Here is a 27099-nt window from a genome sequence, read left to right as displayed (position 1 = left end):
TGCCAAAAACCTCTATATTTACGTCTGAGAGGATTCTAAAAACATGATAGTTCGTTCCAACAACTTGTTTTGCATTTGACTCCAACCTTGGACCAACTTACACTTGCTCATTCAAAAGCAGAAATCAGAAAAGGCATAATTACTCTGTAACAGCTTTGACATGAGAATAAAAATCATTACACAGTTAATAAAATTGATTAGTTCACTGCCACATCTAAAATGGTTTGAACTAAGACACTTTGATTATCAACATTTGTAAAATAGTAATGATAATAAAAGAGAGTGTTCTTTTCACTTGAATCTTCAAGAAAGAAAGTCTCAGGATGGGTGAACCTGTATTTCTGAGTTCAAATGAATGAAATGACAGTTCCTGTCCCACAAGGTTCTAAAGGTCAAGATTTTTGACCTTAGACTTAGTTTTTTACATGGGCCTAGTCCACTACAGTGGTTTAATGTGGCGCTATGGCTCTGCAGACATTGCACGTTGCTGTTTTGTTTTGTGGTGTTTCTAGTGTAAAATACTTCCACACAGCGGACATGTTTAGATGAAAAGTTTGTTAACTGTTAGCCACAGTGCTGCTAACTCAGTCCTCACGTTGTAGCTGGCTGCAAACTGTAGATGAACAGATGCTCAGATATATTCATCAATTAACACGGATTCCTCATTTTTCTGGACTGAATAAAACGTGCATTGAATTTAATGAAATGCAAACGTGAGACGTCATTTATCTTTGACCCATCAAAATGAATGCGGTCATTTATTTACAGAATCAAAGTTTAACATCAAACATTTACATTAATTTGGCAAAATATGAAAATAACACATAATCAATCAGGAAAACCATACGGCCATGATTTTCCGTTGCTTCACCACAGACATTTATGAAAACTGTACAATTATGATCAATTATCCACACGGATGTGGATGAGCACTTTACACAGACATTTCTAAATTATCTGGAAGGATTTCTACTTTAGAGAAGAATTTAAAGATGAAAAGATGAAGTTTAAAGGGGGTGAAAGATGGTGTTTGAGGGAGAGTGTTGAACAGAACGGCACTCTCCGGGCTTTCTTCAGCTTCTTCCTTACAGTACACTTAGGTGGTGAAATCGACTCTTTTACCTGGAGATGTCTCAGGCGAGATTCCGTTTAACGCACCCTTTCAGCGTCTCCGTAGGATGGCTGTGAATCGTCCGGAGTAATGGCGAGATTCTGTCCGACACAAGCTCACCTCAGTGGAAAATGTTATAATCCCATGAAACTCGGCAGAGCTCTGTGGTCATGTCAGGGTCTTCCCGGCTCCCACAGCAACTGCCAGCACTAGGACATATCAGAACTGTCCGCACAGCCGAACTTCTCCAAACCCACAGAACTGGGTAAACCAGGAAGTACCGACATTTTAAAGAGCTCTTTTCCCGGTTCATTCGGGAGTCTTCCCATTGGTCAGTACCGACCAGACAGGGGTGTGTTTTGTGACGTAAGAGGTTACTAGGAGTCAGAAAAACAGCAAGAATGTTATTGAACAGATTAAACTGTTCTCACACACAGAGAGAGAGTTTTGTTTTGGCGAGTTTTAGAAACAGGTGCCAAAACCCCCCTGTTGACGTCTGAGAGGATGTAAAAACAAGGCAGTTGTTCCAACACATGTCTGCTTCGATTCCTGACCCTGGAAAACGCACACTTGCTCATTCAAAGACAGAAATCAGAAAATGCATAATTACTCTGTAACAGCTTTAACATGAATTCTAACTTTGCATGAGAATTAAAAATCATTACACTGTTTCAGTTAATAAAATCGATTAGTTCACTGCAACATCTAAAATGGTTTGAACTAAGACACTTTGATTAACAACATTTGTAAAATAGTAATGATAATAGAAAAGAGAGTGTTCTTCCACTTGAATTTTCAAGAAAGAAAGTCTCAGGATGGGTGAACCTGTATTTCTGGATTCAAATCAATGAAATGACAGTTTCTGTCCCACAAGGTTCTTAAGATCAAGGGTTTTGACCTTAGACTTAGTCTTGACATCAGGTTAAGTTCACTACAAAACTATGAACTGGATTTCCTGAATGTGAGGCAGGTCTTATTACTCTGGGTTCATGAGACACGCCGCCGTTCAGGAAATCCATTCCATAGTTTGAAGCCAACATGCATCATGGATCGGAAATATCGGCAGGTGGATCGGAAAAATCCAATACATAAATTATGCTGGTATCGGAGGCCGATACCGATACTGGATCGGATCGGCCCCATCCCTAGTTAAAACCAGACATCTGAAACTCAGATCAGAACCAGGGCCAGATTAACAGCCCCAGGGGCCTCTGGGCACTGAAGCTCATTAGGCTCCCCTCCCTAACCTAACACCAATTGTATTATATAAAACACACACACACACACATATATGTGTGTGTGTGTGTGTGTGCGTGCGTGCGTGCGTGCGTGCGTGTGAGTCCTGCAGTAATCCAGGCAAAAGGAGCCCCAGCTAAGTTTTTAGTGCTGTACATGCTCATACTTTTCATGTTCATACTTTTCAGTTGGCTAACATTTCTAAAAATCCTTTTTTTAATTGGTTTTAAGAAATATTCTAATTTTATGAGATACTGAATTTGGGGTTTTCATAAGTTGTCAGTTATAATCATCAACATTAAAAGAAATAAACATTTTGAAATATATCAGTCTGAGTGTAATGAATGAATATAATATACAAGTTTCACTTTTTGAATGGAAATACTGAAAGAAATAAACTTTTTCATTCAATTTTAATTTTATGACTAGCACCTGTATTATCTGCACAATCACAACAGTTTATTGGCCTACTCACTTCACAGAAAGCACAATGGCTCTTACCTTTAGTTCTTCTTCAATGTCTTTTTCTTTTTGTCGGCAGGATAGGAAGTATCCATTGCCTGTTTGTTTACAAAATGAAATGAGCAGAGCACACATGCAGCGCTTTGGGTGGTTTCTTCAAATTCAGAGTTTTCAGCCACATTCTTCTTAATTCTTCATCTGTAGGTAGGAGATAGAAACTATATTGCTTCACAGGAACAATCTTTTTTTGTTTGTTTGTTTTGGTTCTGTGTTATTGCTGTAGCCTTAGCTTTGTCTGGTTGTTCATGCAGCCACAAACAGCACAGCAGGACCTGAATCCCGGTAGGACATTTTAGTAAACTTCACGTTTAAACAAAAACGTTTGCACTGATAAACTGAATGCAAATAACCTGATGCATGCTCAATAATCCTGGTAGAAAAAGCTAAAAAAAAAATCTGGTCCTCTGGACAATCAAAACCAAACATAAAAAAGTAGAAATGTTTAATTTTTCATCCGAAAGACTTCCTCAGTCTGAGGTGCTGTATTCAGCTCAGTCTTATAAATAGCACCTTCTCGTAGTGGATCAATCGGTTTGCTGCTGACAGCCAAAACTAGCTGCTCACATGATCAAGGAGGACCGTCAACCTAACGATAGATCATTAGCACCCTGATGGCTGTTTACTATTCACAGGGAGCTGAGTGATACTAGCAACAACAGCATTGTAAGAGGTGGACAGTTGAACACAGAGGCCTCCGCCCCGTTTAATGATGGACGGTTTCTTTTCACAAAGATGGCCTCCTTTACTCCTCTCTCAAACCATCGTTCCTCTCTGTCCAGGATGTGAACATCTTCATCCCTGAAAGAGTGACCACTGGCCTGGAGATGAGTGTAGACTGCAGAGTCCTGGCCTGATGATATTGATCTTCTGTGCTGGGCCATCCTTTTGGTCAGTGGCTGTTTACTGTCCTCCATGTAAGACTGGTCACAGCCCTCCTGACACTGAACAGCATACACAATATTACTCTGTTTGTGCCGGGGGACTGGATCTTTGGGATGAACCAGTCTTTGCCGTAATGTATTTTGGGGTTTAAAAGCCACTGGGACGTTGTGTTTAGAAAATAAACGTCTCGGTTTCTCTGATACTCCCTCAACATACGGAATGCCCACTGGTCTGGGTCTAGGTTCCTTGATGGCTGATTGGAGTTCTGTTTGGGTTTTTTCTCTACTTTCAGGAAGGCCCAGTTAGGATGTCCACATTGCTCTAGAGCCTGTCTTGTGTGGGATTTCTCCTCCTACCTGGTTCCTGAGTTAGTTGGCAGCTCAGAACACCACATACAGAACACCATGGACTTTGTAGATAAGGTGAGGGACGTCATCATGGAGACTGTGGGATATTGTGAATGTTTAAAACTATTAATTGATTATTAGGGGTTAGTTTAGTCAAGTTAATATGTTTTAGTGTATGCAGCTGAGAACCAGGAACCTCTGTTAATTGCACCAGCAGGAAGGGAGGTTCAGCCTCATTTCAAGATAACCTTAGGAATGTTGTAGGGCCTCTGAGAAAAAACTCACCATTTGGAGGCACCAAGAGATAACATTGTACATTGAGTCATAGAAGTGCCTCTGCCTGCCTGAGGAGGTGAATTGTGGTCTTCCTGTGCAGAAGGTCAAAATATCTCCTGGGGGGAGGACCCCAGGTGTTATAAGGAGGTACTTTTTTCTTTGTTTTTCAGAACCGGCTCCTGTCATACTGGGTCCGCTTCTCCAGATCTGCTTGTATTCTGTGCATACATCTGTTTGGGAAAATTAATGTTAAACCTGAAGGAAGCCTGGCCTTTCCCTCTGATCAAAACCAATTTGGGAAGAACGAACCGGCACTCGTTCTTAACAAGACTGATGAAACGATGGTCTCTTTAGATGTCACATCACTCTTTATGGGGGGGCGGCTGTGGCTGAGTGGCTAGAGCAGTCGTCCTCCAATGCGAGAGTTGGGAGTTTTGAATCCACCAGCAGTCACATGTCGAAGTGTTCCTGGGCAAGACAATGAACCCCTCATAACCTCTGATGTGTGTCCCATCGGTGTATGAATGTGATAAAGCACTGATTAGTCTCATTAGAATGATTTGTTCAATTAGCTTTGTAGAGATCTAGTAGAGTGCTGTATGAATGGGTAAATGAGGCACAGATTGTAGTGTAAAGCGCTTTGAGTATCTTGAAAAGATAGAAAGGCGCTATATAAAAGTACAGTCCATTTACCATTTACGTGCATTCCTGTTGATTAAGCAGTAGAGGTGGTCAGTTTAAAGTTGAAATCAGACACCACTCTGAGCAGCAGAACCACGTTTTCCACAGAACAACTGTGTCAACTCTTGAAACTGCCCGCAGTCAACCTACTTCACATATGGGGGCCAATATTATAGGCAGAAACATGGGTGTGCTATGGGGTCTCCAGTTTCTCCTATTGTTCCCAACCTGTACATAGAGGAGGTAGAAAAGAGAGCCTTGACGTCCTTTTCAGGGACACCAATAAGTCATTGGTTCAGGTATGCTGATGACACCTGGGTTAAAATTAAATCTCAGGAAGTCCAACATTTCACTGGTGGATAAATATATACAGTTCATACGAGAAGATGTAAAAATGCTAAGAGAGTTGGCATTGTTATTAAAAAGCAGTAAAAATGGCTAAAACTAAATACTTTTCTGATATCATTGTCTCCAAATCTCATAACCTCCTGAGTTCCTTTTTTTCTACCCTGAACTCAGTTCTTCTCCTCAGTGAACCTGCACCCCTGGAAGCGTCAACTGAACGGTGTGAAAATGTTCCCCATTTATTTATAGAAAAACTTGTGCACACCCAGGCACTCTTTTCTCTACCAGCTCATGATCCATACAGCTCATCTCACTGTGTAGCTGTATTTGACCGCTTTGAGGCCATCTTACTGCCTTTTTTGGAACAGATAATGTGCAGCATGAAACCTTCTGGTTCACCCTTCGACATTGTCCCTGCTCAACTTCTAAAGGAGGTCTTTCCTATTCTGGGACCCTCTATTTGCTATTGTGAAAAGCAGTCTATCATCAGGTGTGGTGCCAAGCAGTTTTATACATGCTGCTGTTCAGCCTCTGCTGAAAAAAAATCTAACCTTGATGTGCGGTGTGCAACTTTAGGCCTGTCTCTAGACTCCCATTTGTTTCAAAATTTCTAGAAAAAATCCAACAATGTTCAGTCGAGTCACCTGGACAGTTTCTTTATTGTTGAGAGACGTTTCACCCTCCATCGGAAGGGCTTCATCAGATTGAGAAGTCACGTTATGACTTCTCAATCTGATGAAGAGAGAACCAAGATGGCGTCGGTGTGTAGGGCTTGCCATCCCTTGCTCTCTGTTTTCTTTCTATTTTTGTTATTTTTACAATGCTTTGTGCAGTGTACCGAATCATACTTGCAGTATGATCGTGGGTCACTTTTGGAGCTTCGTAGATTTGCTGAAATGCCTGCAGAGTTTTTGTACAGTGGTCAGTACTCTCCTCCACATGTCCTAATCAAAAATAACACCAAGATTTTTAACATTAGAGCTGGAGGACAGATTAATGTCATCTAAGGAGGGAGAAAGACTGAAAAATCATTTCCTAAGGTGCTCAGGTCCAAAAACTAAAACCTCGGTCTTGTCTGTGTTCAAAAGGAGAAAGTTAAGGGTCATCCAGGTTTTTATGTCTTTAAGACATGCTTGTAGTCTAAGTAACTGATTGGATTCATTGGGTTTAATGGACAAATATGTGTGTCATCAGCATAACAATGAAAATGTATTCCATGCTGTTTAATAACTTTGCCTAATGAAAACATATATAAAGTAAAGAGTATTCATATGAGCACTGAGCCCTGAGGAACTCCATGACTAACTTTGGTGTATGAAGAAGATTTATTATTTACAGTTACAAACTGGAATCTATCAGATAGATATGATTTAAACCATTTTAGAGCTGTTTCTGTAATCCCAATATCAGATTCAAGCCTCTGTAGTAAAATATTGTGATCAACTGTATCAAATGCAGCACTGAGGTCTAACAGGACCAGTAGAGACACAAGTCCATTGTCTTGAGGTCATGAGAAAATCATTAGTGACTTCAAACGTTTCAGCACAAAAAAAGAAACTGTCCAGATGACCTGACTGAAAAATGTTGGATTTTATACCTGGATTATTAAACATGGACTTTGTTGTTTTCAACCAGTTTGACAAAACTGTCAACAAGGAAGAGTTTGTAATGGAAGAGGGGCGTACCAAAGAGACCATCTAATCACAAGCAGAACTGTTTGTTCCACTTTGGAGTAAGCTGTTGGAGGAAGAACCAGTTTTGTTGTGTGTTTCCTTGACTGATGAAGCCTTCCAGATCGAAGGCGAAATGTTTCAGCACAAAAAAAGAAACTGTCCAGATGACCTGACTGAAAAATGTTGGATTTTATACCTGGATTATTGAACATGGACTTTGTTGTTTTCAACCAGTTTGACAAGACTGTCAACAAGGAAGAGGGCCGACAATGGAGGGGGTGTGTACCAAAGAGACCATCTAATCACAAGCAGAACTGGTTTGTTCCACTTTGGAGTAAGCTGTTGGAGGAAGAATCAGTTTTGTTGTGTGTTTCCTTGACTGATGAAGCCTTCCAGATCGAAGGCGAAACATTTCAGCACAACAAAAGAAACTGTCCAGATGACCTGACTGAAAAATGTTGGATTTTATACCTGGATTATTAAACATGGACTTTGTTGTTTTCAACCAGTTTGACAAAACTGTCAACAAGGAAGAGTTTGTAATGGAAGAGGGGCGTACCAAAGAGACCATCTAATCACAAGCAGAACTGTTTGTTCCACTTTGGAGTAAGCTGTTGGAGGAAGAACCAGTTTTGTTGTGTGTTTCCTTGACTGATGAAGCCTTCCAGATCGAAGGCGAAATGTTTCAGCACAAAAAAAGAAACTGTCCAGATGACCTGTATAGAGGGATTTGTTGTTGGATATCTATATAATTTATTAGTTATGAGTTAAGCTCATAAGATATGCATTTATTATGCAAATAACCTCGTTATGCGGGCACCACCTCTTTTCAGAGGAAAAATCATCAGTCTCTAAAACCCTCAAATTAAATGTAACTGAAACGTGAACTCTTTCCACGTGTTTAGAGGGCATTAAATCAGCTAATACACACAGATATGTCAAAATAATCACAAATTTAGTTGATTTTTATGTATTTTATTACAAAAATAACACTCTGATGTATATATCTGATGAAGGTTATTCATAAAAATTAATACACAAATTAATAACAAAATTTCCTTGTGTCAAAGGTTATTTGTTATTAAATTCAGTGTAACTTTTTATAAAAGGCAGGATTTTGGACTTGTTTGTTGGGGTGTAGTTAAAATTGTGTCTAAATTAACTGTGGTGTATCTAAATTAATATTATTGTGAATGTATGATCACCAGAAAGGCATTAAGTTCTCTTGTCCTACCAGAATGAGCTGTCAGAATGTTCCACAACTGCTTAAAATGATACCAGCAAGGCCTGAGATGCTCCGGTGACTGAAAGGTGGATTGTGTCCTCAAAAGTCACCGATCACCGTTGGAGGGACGAAGGTCTGGCCACTGGCTCTGAAGTCAGCTGGGATTTACCAATCTGCGGCGATGTCTCTGGTTCGGTCAGGTTTCTCTCGTCCTGAGACGTTTGCAGATAAGGTTGCTTCTCTCCCGTTCCCGTCCTACCTAGGATATCTCACTAGGAGGATGCGTCTTTCTCTGGAGTTTTGCTCGAAGTTCCCTCATGTAGGGAGAGCGGTGAAGTGTTATGTAGAAGTGGTGTAGAAGAAGTGTGTGAGACTTAACTCTGTCTGTCTGTTACAGACTGACTTTGGATCCACCCCCCCCGGAAGTGGGATGGTTCTAACTCTCGTGTTGTTTTATATAAAATAACAGTCCATTTTCTCTGTCTGCCTTTAAAAAGTCACACTTGTTTTAAAAGGAGAAAAATAAACATGATTATCTTAGAGAGGTTACTTTAAACAGATATTTTCAATAACAAACATTCAGTTCTGAAGCTGTGGCAAACATGCAATGTTGGTCAAAAAGGTGTCGCTGTTCATCTCCTGAAAGGAGAATGTCCTGAAAACAAAGGATTCTTTTAAAACTGTTATCTCCATGGGAAAATCTTGGGAGTAAAACTCCTCAGCAGGTGTTTCACTTCGAGGCCAAAATGAACCACAGCTCTCATTAAGACGATCTGTCCGTTTTGTGGGAAATGAGGTCATATTGGTAGTGAAGTTAACACAATGACAGTTTTCATTACATTAGATTAGTGGCCACTAAGGAGTTTGTAAGCTGAGTTTAACACCTGTAAAATAAAGTCTGTTCATTCTCAAAGGAATAAATGCATCTTGTTTTAACTGTTTAAAACACACAAAAAAACATGAATGACGTTTGTTTTGAGATGAGGTGGTGTTCCCCTACACCTGTGTTTTTCTACCCAGTGAAGTTACCACTTGAGTTATGGCTAAAACCCCACTGCAGCCTCTCCTCTAAGGGGTTTATCGGACTAATCTAACATTTGAGCTTTACCCAGAGTGACGTTAGGCTAGTTCTATTTAAGGCTGTGTTGGAGGTGATTCACCCAGACTGTTCACAACCATCATTTGCGAGTCACACTCTTGTCTCACCCCGTGACTCGTCCAACTTAGTAGCTGGGGTTAGATCGTAGATCACGGGGAAACTGGCATTATAGGCCTCTCACCTCCTATTGTACGACTGCAATTGTTACCGATCTGGTAGTTTTTAGAATCTAGGCACAAGATTCCAGGGTGTTGTTCGATCCAAGCTGCAAAACCTTTAAAAACCTCCTCTATCTGATGGAATTGAACCAAGCTTTCCAACTTTTTGTGTACAAATATGTAGAATTTATAAGTAGAAATTATAGTCCAGAATTTTACATTTTATACTTTGCTTTAATTAAGGATTTGCAGGGGTACAGCGTTATCAGCACATTATAATTGGTTACATTTGATCATCTAAAAAGATTAATGACAGAGAGTTCATGCCTAGTTCCAGGGAATGTCTTATTGGTCAAGTGAGACGTTCAGGATCCTGGGGTATCCACTAAGGCGAGGCTCTCCTGGCTCCAATGAGTTGAGTTAGAGATTCTTGTCTCCTAATGCCTAGGTTGACATTTCAGAGCAGCCTATTCCCACTAAAATGGACTAACATGCACTTGGAGCCCCAAAGCATGTTAAATCCACCCAAACCTCTAATCACTGTCTCATGAGCCAACTAAGTTTAGCTAGACCTGTTACAATCCACCTTGACAGCACACAGTTTATGTAGTAACTTTACAAGTAGGCTGGAAGCAGGACAACACTTTCAACTCAGCTGAACAAAGGAGTATTCCTATCTTGATGAAAAAGAAGTCCCTTTTGAGCTGTCCCAACTCCATCTGAGTAGCTCCTGGGGAGGCGAAGCTATATCGTCCTACCCTTTCGACTCCACGGTCCATTCAGCCCCGACTTGCCAGAAGGCTTGGTTTATATAGGCAATCTTTTTGCTGGACAACCCAGTTTTCCCTCTTACTAGCTTGGTGTCATACTCTGATTGGCCTTAGTTCTTCTGGGAAGGTTGGCCTTCTGGTAAACCATTAGACTATCTCCAAACTGTGCCCTTTTAAGGTATTGAGTTGTGTTGCTGCTCTCCTTCTCAGCTTACAAGCTTACAAGTTACTAACACATGATCCTTTCTACAGCTCGTGTCCTTTTATGGTAATGAGTTGCTTTGCCCGGTTTCTAGATGTAAGGACGTTAGGTCTCCAGACTCACTGTTTTGATTAGGTCAGCAGCCTGCAGCACTCCAAGGGAAATGTAACCTTTTCCCCAGAATGCTGTTAGACTCCCCCAACTGACTGTCTGGAGGATGTCAGCTTACAGCTCTCCTTTCCTCTCCCAGAACACAGCATGAACTCTTATAACATTTAATTTCATACAGTATAAATCATTTTGCTTCACCCTAATCACAGGATGCAGGACAACTTGTTACAATCACATAATAATCACTGCATAGAGGACAAATCTGGTATAATCACATCACAGAGAGTACAAATCTGTTACTTGGAAGCCACTGGCAGAAACAATTTAATCCATAAGAACATTACTTGACACCCCCTCCATGAAATTGGGATCTGACTTCATTAAACCTGCAGCCAGCCGTCCTCAGAAGTGTCCAGGCTCAAGACGTCATCCTCATCGCTCAGCTCGATAGGCCCTTCATCATGTGACGCAGGATCCTCAGTGTCACTAGATTCAGGGCTCTCTTCCTTGTCATCAGCAATGTCCCATGCATCCAGCACGGACATCTCGCTCAAATTGACGTCTTTCATCCATTCTTCATCCGGCTGGGCGGCCACTGCAGACGGAGGTTCAGTTGGTCCCGTCTTGGGTGAACCTTGAGTGGAGAGGCCATCCTTCTCCTGAGGCGGGTTCGTCAGATTATTACCTGACCCAGGTGTCCCGACTGGAGTAATAGGTTCAAGCATATGCCAATCCGTCGAAGCTTGAGATTCATTGTGGCCCATCCCCAATTCCTATCGGTCCTCCAATGTGGGTATCTCAGGGGTTTCAGTGGGCCTCTTGGGGGTTGGCGTGTCAGAAGGATTACCGTCTTGGTTCCACCAGTTGTCGAGATAGGTCTCCAGAGAGTGGAAAATGGGGCGCTCCAGAGTCAGGACAGGTGGTGACCTGACATCCTCATGGTCAGCATTGGGTTTTGCTTTAGGGAGGCCACCATTTCCTCTGCGAGAGCGTCTCTAGACTGCACTTCCATGTGCACCGGGCCACCAAGGCCAGGCGAGTCGACCTGTACTGCTGCCGACTGTCTGAGCGTCACAGCCAGGGCTGGCGCCAATGGGAGGTGGGTGTTAGGATCACTGCAGAGGGCGTGAGCGGTTGGCATTACTGGAGTAGGAATGTGGGGAGGAGTCGCTCCAAGACTCGTTCCCAGGTAGACTGGAACAGCAAGTGGTACAGGTTCTAGCAAATCAGGCGTGACTTTGAAGGATGATCCGTGGACTATGGTCTGCCCAGTTAACAGGTGTATGTTCACAAACCTGGTAGCCTCCTCTGGATTTTCCCACAATTTTGTAATTACAGGATAATATAGGCTTCTTGGCTGGGTAACTGTTGCAGACAGGTAGAATGGGGCATTCCAAGCCGAGGTCCAGATGACTTTGCAGGTTCGCTCCATTTCCAGGCACGCCACACATGATACCTCTGGTAAGTTATGAGGTCCCTCCAGGACCAGAATACCACTCACAACCGCCACGGCAACAATGCTGGAACGGCAGTGAGGGCACGACCATGATGATCCAACAACCCATAGGTATCTGGCGTCAGACAACTTCAGATGGCGGTAGCAACAGGATACATCAGGCTCCTAAAATGACAAGAATGGTGTGACAGAACAAGTTCCAATAGACAACAATTTTTTCTACTATCTTCTTTATTTAAAAATCTAATTATTTTAATTTTAAAAAAATTTCTCAGGACTCCACTACCACCTTCAGGTCCCCAACCGTTACTGGGCCTATACAGGCCATCAGCCGACATCGAGAACCTTGAGCGGCAGGGAGACCCATAAAGCAAAAGTGATTTTCTTTGTATTTCCAGATTATATATTTAAGCTCTTAGGGGGAAGGGATTTAAGTAATGTTGGTTATTTTTCAGCATTGGTTTCTTCGGATGGCTAATGATCTGAGCCAAGGGGATCGGATTGGAGTTGACTGTTCATTTGCTCCTGATGCAGCAGGAGTTGTTTCAATACTACCTTTGAAAATGGCAGCATAAGTCATTATCCAGACAATAATTGGTACTGTTGTACAAACACTGGTCCAATGCAATATGGAACACACTCCCCACATCAAGTCCCACAGCACAAGGGTGACTAGCTTCAGGGTCATATGCTGATGAAGATTCTCAGTCATCCAGGACATGATGAATTCAAAAAAGTGTTCAATACAAAAACAACTGGACTAATTGTAACAGAAGACGTTTCGTTCCTCATCCGAGAAGCTTGCTCAATTCAAAGAGCAGTGAGTGAGAGATTCAGGTTATAAGGCTGAGTGAGATAAGACACACACACACATATGTAGATTGGGAATTCACACCTAAACACCTTAACAGTAAGAGTCTTTTGTTACTTTAATTCACAGTCGAGGCCCCTCTGTTCCCATCAGGTGTGAAAACCGGCTGGGAATCTGTCTTAAAGTTGCATTATATGTTTTAGAAAGTGGAAATCTGAGGCCTCCTCCTCTGTTAAGAGACGGCTTTTCTCTTTTTACATAAATTGCTTCCTTCACCTCCCTCTCAAACCATCTATGTTCTCGGTCCAAAATGTGCACATTTTGGTCCTCAAAAGAGTGTCCCTTATCAGTGAGGTGGAGGTGAACAGCAGAATCTTGTCCAGAGGAGCTGGATCTCCTGTGTTGAGCCATGCGTCTGTGAAGAGGCTGTTTATTTTCTCCAATGTAGAGGTCTGGACAGTCCTCACTACACTGGACCGCATACACTACACCACTCTGTTTGTGTATGGGTGTTTTGTCTTTAGGGTGGACCAAACTCTGTCTGAGAGTCCTGCTGGGTTTGAAATGTACTGGGATGTTGTGTTTGTTGAAGATCCTTCTGAATTTCTTTGATACTCCCGCAACATAAGGGATGACAATGTTTTTCCATCTGTTGTTCTCCTTTTTCTGTTTATTAGTGTGTTTTGTAGATTACCTCGCTGACTTAACAAAAGCCCAGTTAGGATATCCACATGTTTGGAGAGCTTCTCGGATGTGTTTCTGGTCCTTTTCCTTCCCTTCTGTCTTTGTGGGGACGCATTTGGCCTGATGTTGTAAAGTTCAGATGACAGAGAGTTTGTGTTCCAGTGGATGGTGGGAGTCAAACAGAAGATACTGGTCTGTGTGGGTTGGTTTTCTGTACACTTCAATGTTGAGGCTGTCCTCTCTTTCCATCTGAATCAAACAGTCCAAAAAAGGCAGCTTGTTGTCATTTGCATCCTCTCTGGTGAACTTGATGTTGTTATCAACCAAGTTGATGTGCCTGGTGAACGCTTCTATTTCCTTGGCTTGGATTTTGACCCAGGTATCATCCACATAACGGAACCAATGGCTTGGCGTTGTTCCCTCAAAGGAGTTTAGGGCTCTCTGTTCCACTTCCTCCATGTAGAGATTGGCAACAATGGGTGACACTGGAGATCCCATGGTACAGCCGTGCTTCTGTCTGTAAAAACTGTCATTGAACTTGAAATAAGTGATGGAGAGGCAGAGATCCAACAGGGTGCAGATCTGGTCTGGGGTGACGTTGGTCCTGTTGATTAATTCCTTGTCTTGTAGAAGTTGTTTTCTGACGGTTTCTACTGCTTCAGAGATGGGTATGCAAGTGAAGAGAGAAGTCACATCATACGATACAAGGGTTTCTCCTGGGGTTCGTTTCAAATGTTGAATTTTGTTAGCAAAATCAGTGGAGTTCTTTATGTGATGAGGTGTGTTTCCAACAAGAGGAGCTAAAATACCAGCCAGATGTTTAGCAGTATTGTATGTCACTGAGTTCATGCTGCTGACGATGGGTCTGAGTGGTGTTCCTTCTTTGTGGATTTTAGGAAGTCCATAAAGACAGGGAGTGGCTTCCCCTGGGTACAATCTATAATACAACGATCGATTGATTGTTTTCTCCTTTTCAAGTTTTTGTAGGTAATCTGTGACTTTCTTTTTATTTGTACTAGTTGGGTCAGAGTCTCTTAGGTGTTGCTGTCGCTCAGTAGTGTAGTTATTTTTTTCTGGTAAGCAGAAGTGTTGAGGACTACTGTGCATCTTGCTTTATCAGCTGGTAAAATGGTGATGTTTTGGTCCTGGCTGAGTGATGTTACAGCTTTCCTTTCCTGTGGTGTGAGATTAGAAGGAGGCAGTTTGGCCCTGGACAGGGTTGCTGATATTTTCATTCTGAGTTGTTCTGCCTATGCTTCCGTCAAGTTGTTGTTCCTAATCGCAGATTCAGTGGCCGTGATTAGTTCCACAACAGGTATTTCTCGTGGGGAGATGGCGAAGTTTAGTCCTTTTGCCAACACATCTTTCTCAGGTTGTGTCAATGTCCTGTTAGACAAATTTCTAACCCACTGGTGCTGAAAATTTGTGTTGGCGACAAACTCCTGATCTTGACTGATGGTTTGTGATGAGAAAACAGATCTTTGCTGTACTTTTAGAAAATTACTTTTTTGACGTTCCTTGCTCTTTTGATGCTGGGATAGCTGGGCCTTTTCAACAAAACAAGATACTTCTTCCAACAGAGGAAGTGGTAGCAGAGTAGACAGCTTCTGGAGGGTCTGATCCATTTTGAGTTGGAGAGCTTCAGTGGTGAAGTGGATCTGTCTTATTCTTTCACTGAGCAGCTTGTTTTGAGCTTTCAGGAGTATTCCTTCTGCTTTGTGTCCTTTGATCGTGGAGTTGAGTTTTAAACTGCTGGGGGTGAGTTTTTCTTGTCTGCATCTCAGACTGAAACGAAGATGGTTCCTGTAGTCTGCAAACTTCCTTGACATCTTCTCCAACTCCCGCTCTGCTCCTAGGGTATCCTTCCCAAAATGCTTAGCAATATGCTGGTGAACATTCTCAGTCATCCAGGACACGATGAATTCAAAAAGTGTTCAATACAAAAACAACTGGACTTTAATTGTAACAGAAGACGTTTCGCTCCTCATCCGAGGAGCTTTCTCAATTCTAACAGCAGTGAGTGCGAGATTCAGATTATAAGGCTGAGTGAGATGATACACACACACACACATATGTAGATTGGCAATTCACACCTAAACACCTTAACAGTAGGGGTTTCTTAAAGTATTTGTTACTCTAATTCACAGACGAGGCCCCTCTGTTCCCATCAAGTGTGAAAAACCAGGTGATTTCAATAGTCATGTAGATGTTGAGTGATAACTTAAGCATAGCCTTTAATAATTTAATAGACTCATTTGGTTTTACCCAAAACGTCCGCACATCTACTCATTCTTATTATCACACTCTTGATTTAGTTCTGACCTATGGTGTAGAGATTAAGGACTTTGTAATAGTTCCTCAAAATCCTATTCTGTCTGACCATTTTTAAATAACCTTTGAGTTTACATTAAATGACTACACAGTCACTGAGAGTAAATTTCATCTCACCAGGTGTTATGATAGCCCGTAAAATTTTAGACAAAACTCAACTAACACTAATGTTTTTTAAAGATTTAAAAAAATAATGAATCAAAATGTAGGTGTGACGGCGCTGAGACATGGATAACAGGGTTGAAGATAGTAACGGGGTTGAAGGAACAAATAACAGCTTTACATAAAAAGTTGTTTTAAGTTGGGGGGTTTTTTTACTCTCAAATTCACAGAACAGGACTTTCTATTAACATTGTACTTTATTATGTAAACAAAAGAAGGACAACAGATATAAACTGACGTTGAATTGAGTTTTTTTTAAACTAAAGTACTTTGTAAAAACAAGTACCGGTACAACAATATTATCTGTGAAACGCTATGTTAATTCCTCAAACTTAACAAAGGGTGTATGTGTGTATGCCAAGTCTCAACTGGTCAAATCTTTTAGGCCTAAGGAGAAGTGCACTAAAATGCATCTTGTTTTCATTGTAATAACGTAAAACTAAACTTGTACACCGATAGTTTTGATGAACCGAACTAATCAAACAGCTAACGATTTCAGCGTGTCGGTTTGTATCTGTAACTGTGTGTGCATCTGTGTACATGTGTGGGCGTGTGTGTGTGTATGCCAAGCCTCAACTGGTCAAAACTACTAGGCCTCATGAAAGGTACACTAAATTACAAATATATTATATACATATATATTTATCCCCATGGTAATAACATAAAACTAAACTGACAATCTGATGAACCAAACTAATCAAACAGCTAATGATTTCAGCACATCGGTTTGCATCAGTATGTGTGTGTGCGCAACTGTGTAAGTGTGTGTGTGTCTGTGCATATATACTGTATAGGCATGCCTTTTCTTTCATTGAATTCATCTTGTAAGTCAGTTCTACACCTGTTTCAAGTCCTCCACATGGCTCTTTGTCATCGGTTGCGGGGGTGGAACGAGTTCAAGAACATCATCCAACCAGAGGATATCATCCTGATGGGGCCAGAAGAACCAGTTTGACCCAACACTATGTATGCATTTGACCTGGACATGTGTTTTCTGTATCATCAGAATGATGCCTGGATAGAAATCATCATCATAATTGAGAATACACCATTTCCTAATCAGCTCTGAACTCTCCCACTGGATTTCCTTTTCTGGATTTTCCCCCACTGGCTGGTTGTGCAGTTTCTATATTTGGGCCCAAACTAAAACACTGGGTGACTGCAAATGCTTCAAGAAGCACTTGCAGTCAAACTGCTTTTGTGTTAAATGGTAAATGGACTGTACTTATATAGCACCTTTCTATCTTTTTTCATGATACTCAAAGTGCTTTACACTACCATCTGTGCCTCATTTACCCATTCATACAGCACTCTACTAGATCTCTACAAAGCTAATTGAACAAATCATTCTAAAGAGACTAATCGGTGCTTTAGATCACATTCATACACTGATGGGACACACATCAGAGGCTATGAGGTGTTCAATGTCTTGCCCAGGGACACTTCAGCATGTGACTGCTGGTGGGTTCGAACCCCCAACTCTCGCATTGGAGGACGACTGCTCTAACTACTCAGCCACAGTCGCCCCCGTGTTGTGCACATGCAGCTTACATCATGAAATATCAATTCTCCTGGAGCTAGAGTAAGGACCTGATGAATTCTCATGGTTCCCAGAACACCTGGTATCAGCTTTGGCATTTTCTCTATTGCTTTCTCAACATCTTTACTTTTCACAAAGAACAGTTTCACAGATGTGTTTGTCTCAGTCGAGGTCCTGAATAACTCCTCTGTATCTGGGATGTCACGGCCCTTTGCCACCATCATGTCATCTGTTGTTTTTAAGGCTCCCCCGACACCATCGAGTGCTCCTTTTCCATGACTAGCCTAAAAAAAAATTCCAAGAACCGGCCTTGAATCCTCTTCTGTCCAGTTCTGTGGTGAAAAGGAAGAAGTTGCCTCATTGCTTGTATTGGGTATGTAGTGGACTAGGCCCATGTCAAAAACTAAGTCTAAGGTCAAATCCCTTGACCTTAAGAACCTTGTGGGACAGGAACTGTCATTTTATTGATTTGAATCCAGAAATGCAGGTTCACCCATCCTGAGACTTTCTTTCTTGAAGATTCATGTGAAAGAACACTCTCTTTTTTATTATCATTACTATTTTACAAATGTTGATAATCAAAATGTCTTAGTTCAAACCATTTTAGATGTTGCAGTGAACTAATCAATTTTATTAACTGTGTAATGATTTTTATTCTCATGCAAAATTAGAACTCATGTCAAAGCTGTTACAGAGTAATTATGCCTTTTCTGATTTCTGCTTTTGAATGAGCAAGTGTAAGTTGGTCCAAGGTTGGAGTCAAATGCAAAACAAGTTGTTGGAACGAACTATCATGTTTTTAGAATCCTCTCAGACGTAAATATAGAGGTTTTTGGCACCTGTTTCTGAAACGCGCCAAAACAAAACTCTCTCTGTCTGTGAGAACATTTCTGATCTGTTTCATAACAATTCTTGCTGTCTTCTAACCTCTTACGTCACAAAACACACCCCGTCTGGTCGGTTCTGGCCAATGGGAATACTCCCAAGAGTGAACCGGGAAACAGCTCTTTAAAATGTCAGTACTTCCTGGTCTACTCAGTTCTGTTAGAAGTTCTGTTAGAAGTTCTGTAGAAGTTCTGTTGAAGTTCTGGGAAGCCTCTGCTCGAGATCTGTAAACTACTCAGTTCTGTGCGGAGAAGCCCAGTTCTGGGAGACGGGAAGATCCTGACATGACAACAGAGCTCTTCCGAGGTTCATGGGATTATAACATTTTCCACTGAGGTGAGCTTGTGTCGGACAGTCTCGCCGCTACTCCGGAGGAGTAACAGCATCCTACGGAGACGCTGAAGGGTGCGTTAAACGGAATCTCGCCTGAAGACAGCTCCAGGTAAAAGAGTCGATTTCACCACCGAAGTGTACCGTAAGAAAAGCTGAAGAAAGCCCAGAGAGTGCCGTTCTGTTAACACACTCCCTCAAACCCCATCTTTTACTCTTCTTTAACTCCTTTCCCATCTTGAAACTTTTCTCTCAAGTAGAAATTCTTCCAGATATTTAGAAATGTCTGTGTAAAGTGCTCATCCACATCCGTGTGGGTAAAAGATCATAATTGTACAGTTTCATAAATGTCTGTGGTGAAGCAACGGAAAAATCATGGCCGTATGATTTTTCCTGATTGATTGCTTATGTTGTTATTTTCATAATTTGCCAAATTAATGTAAATGTTTGATGTTAAACTTTGATTCTGTAAATAAATGACCGCATTCATTTTGATGGGTCAAATATAAATGACGTCTCACGTTTGCATTTCTATAAATTCAATGCACGTTTTATTCAGTCCAGAAAAATGAGGAATCCGTGTTAATTGATGAATATATCTGAGCATCTGTTCATCTACAGGTATATGGCCCGTCGCTTAAAAAGTGCAGCACAGACACTTGTGGATATTGTGCCTGAAGGTAATCTAGAACAGGATTTAGGTGTTGCCATATTGCCGGAGGGCCTTTAAGTCTGCTGGCCGAGATTGTGCTAAAGCACATAGGCTCTGGGTGTCCACCAAAATACAACACACCTGTATGCAGGGTGGCTTGCTGATGTGAAGCCCCAAAGTGGACTGCCTGAACTTTGGAACTGTATTTACAGCTCTAATTTTCTGAGAAATCATCATGTATCAAAGCCTCTTCCCCTGACATCATCTTCTTCAGCTCACGGCAGAAAGCATATTGCTGCTTGATGTTAAAGTGATGCATTTGAAATCGCTTTACATAGCCATGGAAGAGTTCAATTAGGTTCCCTTGTGTGCTCTCCACAGATTTCTTGATGGTCACCTTGACTGTGGCCTTTTCTCCCTTTATGTCTCTCTCCTTCTCTTCTGTGATCCATTGGGTAAGGGGCCGTTTACACGGCGCATATTTTGAGTGAATCCGCTCCTTTCTCTCTGCGGTTCTGCTGTTTATTTACACGACACCAGTGGCCCCCTCTTTGAATCCGGAGGTTTCTGAACCCACCTTCCAGAGTGGAGGTTTTTCGCTGACCCCCTGCTGATATTGTAAACATCTCCCACTGAGGCTTTGTGTTAAACCACATGCACACACGCACGTGCGGACAGACGCTATATTTCTATCAACATGGCGGCGGATACACTACTTTCAGAACTACGACTGATGGAATATATTTTTAATCTTGTAGTTAATCTACGTCAGATTTCAGGTGCTGTGACCGACATCTGTGTTGGAAGAGACAGCCGGATCCAGTTCTAATATCGCTGTTTATAGAATGAGGAACGAGCACACATTGCGCTGGACTATTAACATACTAAATGTGCTAAATAATAAGTTTAATAATGTAGAGGGATATGGGACTGTATATATATTGTAAATGATCAGTTATGAGTTAAGCTCATAAGATATGCATTTATTTTGCAAATAACCTTGTGGTTTGGGCACCACCGCTTTTTAGAGGAAAAATCAGTCTCTAACCCCAAATTTAATGTAAACTGAAACGTGAATTCTTTTCTTGTGTTTAAAGGGCATCAAATCAGTTAATACACACAGATATGCCAAAATAATCACAAATTTAGTTGATTTTATGTATTTTATAACAAAAATAATCCGTGATATATGTGATGAAAAATTATGCATAACAAACAAATTAATAACAAATAGCTTTGGATCAAAGGTGTAATTGATTATTCAAATCACTGAAACTTAAAAAGGCAGATTTTTGGACTGGTTCTGTTTGTGGACTAGTTAAAAATGTGTCTAAGTGAGCTGTAGTTTGTCTGATAAGATTATTGTGATATATGATCACCAGAAAGTGCATTGAAGAGTCTCTCACCAGAACGAGATGTCAGAATGTTCCACAGCTGCTTAAAATGATACCAGCAAGGCCTGAGATGCTCCGGTGACTGAGAGGCGGATTGTCTCTTCAAAGTTCACCTATCATTGGTTGGAGGGACGAAGGTCTGGCCACTGGCTCTGACGTCAGCTGGGATTTACCACTCTGTGGTGTGATGGTTCTAGTTCGGTCAGGTTCTGCTTCTGGTTCTGCAGGGTTTCTTCTGTATCTTTTGTCTCGTCTCTGTGCAGAAAAGATGCTTCTCTCCTCTCTGAGTTCAGTGCATAAAACGGGGTTTCTTCAGTTCTGCGCTCCAGAAGCGTGTAGCAGAAGTTGAGAAGTAGATGTGCTTGTTGAAGTAGTCGAAGACGAAGAAAAAGTGATTGAAAAAGAAATCAAACTTAACTGTATGTGTGTTTCAGATTGACTTTAGTCCACCTCTCGGAAGAGGGACGGTCCTAACTCCCGTCATATTATAAAATCTAAAGTCCATTTTCTCTGTCTGCCTTTAAAATGTACTCTTTCAAAAGAGACAAATAAGACAAATGATTATCTTAAAGAGAGATTATTTAAAACACACATTTTCATAAATAAACATTCAGTTATGAAAATAAAACAGAAAATGACATTTTGGAGTTAATAGCAGGCAATGTTTATCCAAAAGGTGTCGCTGTCCATCCCCTGAAAAGTAAATGTCATTAAAAAAAGGGTTCTTTAAAATGTGTTATCTTCATGGGAATGATTCTGGGAGAAGTACTCCTTTTTGATAAAGGTAAAGTCTCAGCAGATGTTTCAACTTTGAGGTCAGTTGAACCAAAACTCATTAAGAGATCTGTCCGTTTCATGGGAAATTAGTTCATATTGGCAGTGAAGTTAGCACAGTGACAGTTTTTTAAATTACATTTACTTTAGTGTCAACTAAGAAGTTTGTGAACTGAGTTGAACACCTATAAAACAAGGTCTGTTTGTTCCCAAGGGAATAGATGCATCTTATTTTAAACAGTTTCAAACACAAAACACATGAATGATGTTTGTTTGAGATGAGGTGAACTATTTTTCTGTTTAAGCTGAGAGGAACTGTTTTCTAAGATTAGGTGTTCTTTTCTGAGGTGGTGAACTGTTTCTGAGGTGGTGTTCCCCTACATATTCCCCCACTTTTCGATTTTCAACCCCAATGGTTGTGAATCGAAAACTCGTCGTCCACACCTCAGGAATGTTCCAAGAACATGGTAGTAGATTCCCAAAAGTCAAAGTCTATAATTCCATGGAAGGAAAACAAAGTTAAAGTTATCCCATATGAAGTCAGAAGGAATAATTCCAGATAGGGAACTGATCAATGTTCTAGGTTACTCCCAGTATGTTCAAAAAGGTTAATTCCAAGTGTTCAAAGGGTTAATTCCACAACATGAAACAGGAAAGGCAAAGGTATTCCATTTGGGTTCAAAGCGATAATTCTACCTTCAAGGGAAAGGAAACTCAAGGGTATTCCATGTGAAGGCCAAGGGGTCCTCTGGAAGGCATGGTGATGTCACTCTCTGTAACAATGGGTTGGATCGTCAGGAGATGCAGTGATGTCATCTGGATGATGGACTGGATCAGTTGGATGATCCAGTGATGTCATCTGGATGAAGGATTGGACCATTTGGATGATGCAGTGGTGTCATCTGGAGGAAGGAAGGGACCCTCTGGATGATGCATCAGGATGGTGCTCATCTGGACCACAGGATGTTGGCAAAGGATGGTACCCATCTGGTGATTTCTGGTGACCATCTAAACTAAGTGTCTAAGCGCTTTGTTCATGTAATGGAATCCTAAAGATAAATCTGTATGCATGCAAATCTAATGTCAACTTAATTGACAAAATAAATTGTTCCAAGTGTTCCTGAATAAGAATAAAATAATCTAATGCCTCTACTTTTGTATACGGGTACGTTACGTAGACAAAAAGTGTGGGGCTAACGATTAAATGTTGAAGCAAAATAAAGCATGCCCTAGAAAATTTGGTGTAAAAATAAGTCAACAAAAATTTAGGAAGCTTAGTTCATTTTGTTTAACAATTTTGTTTACTAAAATGGATCACTCACGTGGTGAGTGTTGAATGAATTTTAAAACAAACTTTTAACATGTTGATCAGCTGAATGTGAGCATAAACAAAAACGATTCTGACGACGACACCCGGTAGTAGATTTCCCCCACTTGTGGGTTGTTATCTTTTTGACCGTTAATTGTTTTGCTTTTTTTTTAGCTTGATCTAGTGGTCAAAGAATGTTGAATTTTGTTTACAGTGTATTGTTATTAGGTTTAAGGTGTTTTATCATACCTATTTCTTTTGAAAGTAAAATTTAATTTAAAGATTTGTAATCTTATGTTTTGAATTTTTTCTATTTTAAGAAGAGTAAGGTATATTTGAACTTTGTAGTTTTATTAGCCTAATTTTGGTTTTAGTTAGGTTTTTAGTTTAAAACTCTTCTTTATTAATTGTTTTAGTTTGAGCCTTGTGTGGCTTGATCTAGTTTGAGTACACAACTGAAGACAGTTGGTCTCTTATTATATGTATTCTTGTCCACCCTGGAAGGATGTTGTGGGTGAGCATTCCAGCTTTGGAAGCTTTCTGTCCAGTGGGTGGTGTGAAGGTGTACTGGACCTTTTTCTTCCCCCACTTGAAGCTTTTCATGGGAGGCTTTTTGGTCATGGTATGTTTTGAGTTGTTTAGTTGTCTTGTTAAGATGCTTTTGGTTAAAGGTAAAGGTATTTTTCAGTTGTTTATTCCAATCTTTCATGTACTGGTGGTTGGTGTTTTCACCAGGTTTGTAATATGTATATAAAGGAAGTGTCATTTGTCGACCATTCATCATTTTAGATGAATATATGCCAGTAGACTGATGTGGAGCTCTTGCAGGTTGGAGCTGGCAACAGATCATGCAGTCTCTGATGTAGCGGTTTACATCTTTGCGCATTCCTGGCCAGTAAGAAACCTGTCTTAACACTTGAGTGTTGCTTTGGCGCTATTGTGTTTTGAAGATGGGGTTTCATGGGCATGTGCCATCATCACCCCCCTGTGGTCGTGAGGCACCACGAACGAAAGTGAAGTTGTTGGCTCAGGAGCAAATACAAACATGCCCTTGAACATTTTCAGGAAAGGTTATACCTTAAGGAATGTACTAAGTTCAGGGATTGAGTCAAGTTCCTCTGAGGAGGGAGTGACATGAGCTGGATCAGTTAGGTAGTGAATCATCCTTTTGATGGCTGGATCCAGAGATTGAAGCTTAATGATGTGTTTATCAGACAATGCAGGTTCAACTGAGATTGCGTTAGCAGTTGGTTGTGAAAGATCAGAAGAGCAGGCTGCAGCACATGGATGTGTGAGCATTTGCACCTCTTGGGTGGGTGGGTTTAGGATAAAATCAGGTGGCCAGGAGGGGTCAAAAGACTGTGTGTTACCACTAGTGGTACTGTTGTTAGTGTAGAAGAACATATGCTGATATATATTCATAAATTAAACGGATTCTTTCATTTTTCTGGACTGTATAATGTACGCATTGAATTTAATAAAATGTGGACGGAAACGTTAATTATCTTTGACTCACCAACGACAGTGGGTCATTTATTAACAGAATCAAGTTTAACACATCACACATTTACATTAATTGGCAAAAATTGAAAATAACGGCAGCTTATTTTAGCAAGTTTTACAAGGAAGACCATACGGCGATGGTTGAAAACCTTGCTTCCAGCTTCACACAGACATTAACCACACGGCGGTGGTTGAAAAACTTTGCTTCAGACATTTCTAAAAATATCTGGATTAATTTCTTAGCAGATAGAAGAGTTTAAAGATTGAAGTTTAGAGGGAGGGAGATGGTGTGTGTGTGATTGAAAAGTGTTGAACAGAACGGCACCCTCCATTCGACCCAGCTTTCCTCGGTACGCTCGGTAGTGAACTCGACTCATTACCTCTCTGACGATGAATCAGTGGAAGCGGAGCTCCAGTGGAAGCGGAGCTCCAGTTACGCTACCGGTCCAGCGTCTCCGTAGGATGGCAGAGAACCGTCCGGAGTGGTGGCGGGACTTCGTCAACAACAGTTCACCTCACGAGTGGACTTCACATGAGTGGAGTCCGTCAGAGTTCCACTCAGAGGTGGAAGATGTCATAATCCCCAATACTCGGAAGAGCTCTGGATCATATCGGGATTTTCCTGTTTCCCAAACGACTGGAGCTGCAAACTCTCCACCCGACTCCAACTGGGTTGAACTAGGAAGTACCAACATTTAAAGAGCTCTATTTCCGGTTCATTTGGGAGTTTCTGATTGGTCGATGGACCAAAACAGAGGTGTGTTTTGTGATGTAAGGTGTTATTAAAAAGTCAAGGAAAAAGATTAAGATTGTTTAAGAACAGACAAAAGATATTATGAAGAACTCAGACTTCGTGGAGTCACTTCTCTAGTATCTTGCTGTAAAAGTTAAACATGACATTTCTTTTTCAGTAAACTTGCAGTTGACCGAAACTTGAACTTTGACCAACTTACACAACTTGCTCATTTCAAACAGACGATCAAGAAATTGAATCATTACTCTGTAACATATTCCAACTTGATTTCCACTTTGAATGAGGACCAAAAATCGTTATTACTGTTTCACAGTTGATTTAAAAATGAGTAGTTCACTTCAACATTTAAACATTGTTTGAACTAACACAATTTGATTATCAAACATTTGTAAAATAGTAATGATAATTGAAAGTAGTCTTCTTTCACTTGATTAATTCAAGAAAGAAAGTCTTAGGATGGGTCAACCTGTATTTCTGGATTCAAATCAATGAAATGACAGTTTCTGTCCCATAAGGTCCCCAAGGTCAGGACCCGACCTCAGGCCTAGTTCACTACATTAGTTAATGAGTCTGTGAGATCTTTAAACTGTTTGTTTTGTCCTGACACCTGTGAGTGGCCTCTGGCCTCTCTGAGAATAGATGGACTCTGAGTCGGGGCATCATAGAGATCCCAGTTAGTGTTGGATTTGTCAGTCTGGAGAGACAATGTAGTGTCATTCATATGAACTCTTTGTACCTCTAGTGGTTGTGCTGGTGTAACAGACACTACCTCGGTGGGAGGTGTGTTCTTAGTCACCTGATGTTTATCTTTGGGTGGGGAGATGGTTGACCTTCCAGACGTATCCAGTGCCAAGCACTGTGAGTACAATTCTGGTCCAGCAAAGATGGGCAGGGGTTGGTGCACCTGGGCCCAAACTTGGAGATTCTTAAAATCGATCAAAGGCTGAAACCATGTCAACAAATCTTGTCCCACCAATAGTGGAATTGTTTCTAAATCAGACATGTAAACTGGATGGCTAAGTGTCATGTTACCGAACTGTATCTGAGTCACAAAGGATATGGTTGTGTTGTTAGACGCGTAAGGTGTAATACCATGAAGGCAAGGCTGAAGAACTAAGTTCTTGTTAGTGTGTTTCGCTGCTGACTGCAGTTTCTTGAACAGGGTGGCTGACATCAGGGTGACATCTGCTGCGGTGTCAAGAAGTGTGTCATAAGTGAGGACTTGTTCCAGCGTTAGTGAAAAATAAAACTTTCCTGCGGGCCCATGTGTTAGTGCGCGGGGAACCCAGATGATATGAGACCCAGAACGAGGCAGACACAGGGGAAATACAAAAGAACAGTGTTTATTATTTACAGTGAGTTAAATGACATCCACAGGCTGCTTCTCTGAGGCTCCTGGAAAGAGGGACGACAGGTTATTAGCTGTCCAACGGGGAAGGCCAAAGTCGTTTGTTTAATGAGCGTTTGTCCTTACAGTCCAACCCGAAGGGGAGAGCTGGTCCTTCAGTCCAAGGAGAGCGAGCAGCAGAGGGAAATCCAATAAGGGTCCAAAAGGGGAACGAGGAAGGCTGGCACTGGAGGCAAAGAGGCACGAGGAATACCTGAGAGGCCAAGGGATCCAAATCAGGTCACGAGGGAATCCAAAGAGCACGAGGAACCAGGAAACTGGAAAAAAGAGCAAAAGGTGAACAAATTCTTTTCACCAAGACATTTGCCTCACAACAGTACTATACCATAAGAGGTGATATGCTCCAGCGTCGAGTCACACCGGACTGCAGCCTTAAGTAGATGGAGAGGCTCATCAGGCTGATGGCCGCCAGGTGTTGGTAATCAGCGGCCATCAGCAAGGAAGGCTGCAGGCAGTGGGACCCTTACA

Source organism: Nematolebias whitei, chromosome 4 (genome assembly GCF_014905685.2).
Source record: "Nematolebias whitei isolate Nwh7 chromosome 4, NemWhi1, whole genome shotgun sequence".
In the NCBI taxonomy this organism is placed as follows: domain Eukaryota; kingdom Metazoa; phylum Chordata; class Actinopteri; order Cyprinodontiformes; family Rivulidae; genus Nematolebias; species Nematolebias whitei.
Note: the sequence above shows the minus strand (reverse complement) of the source record.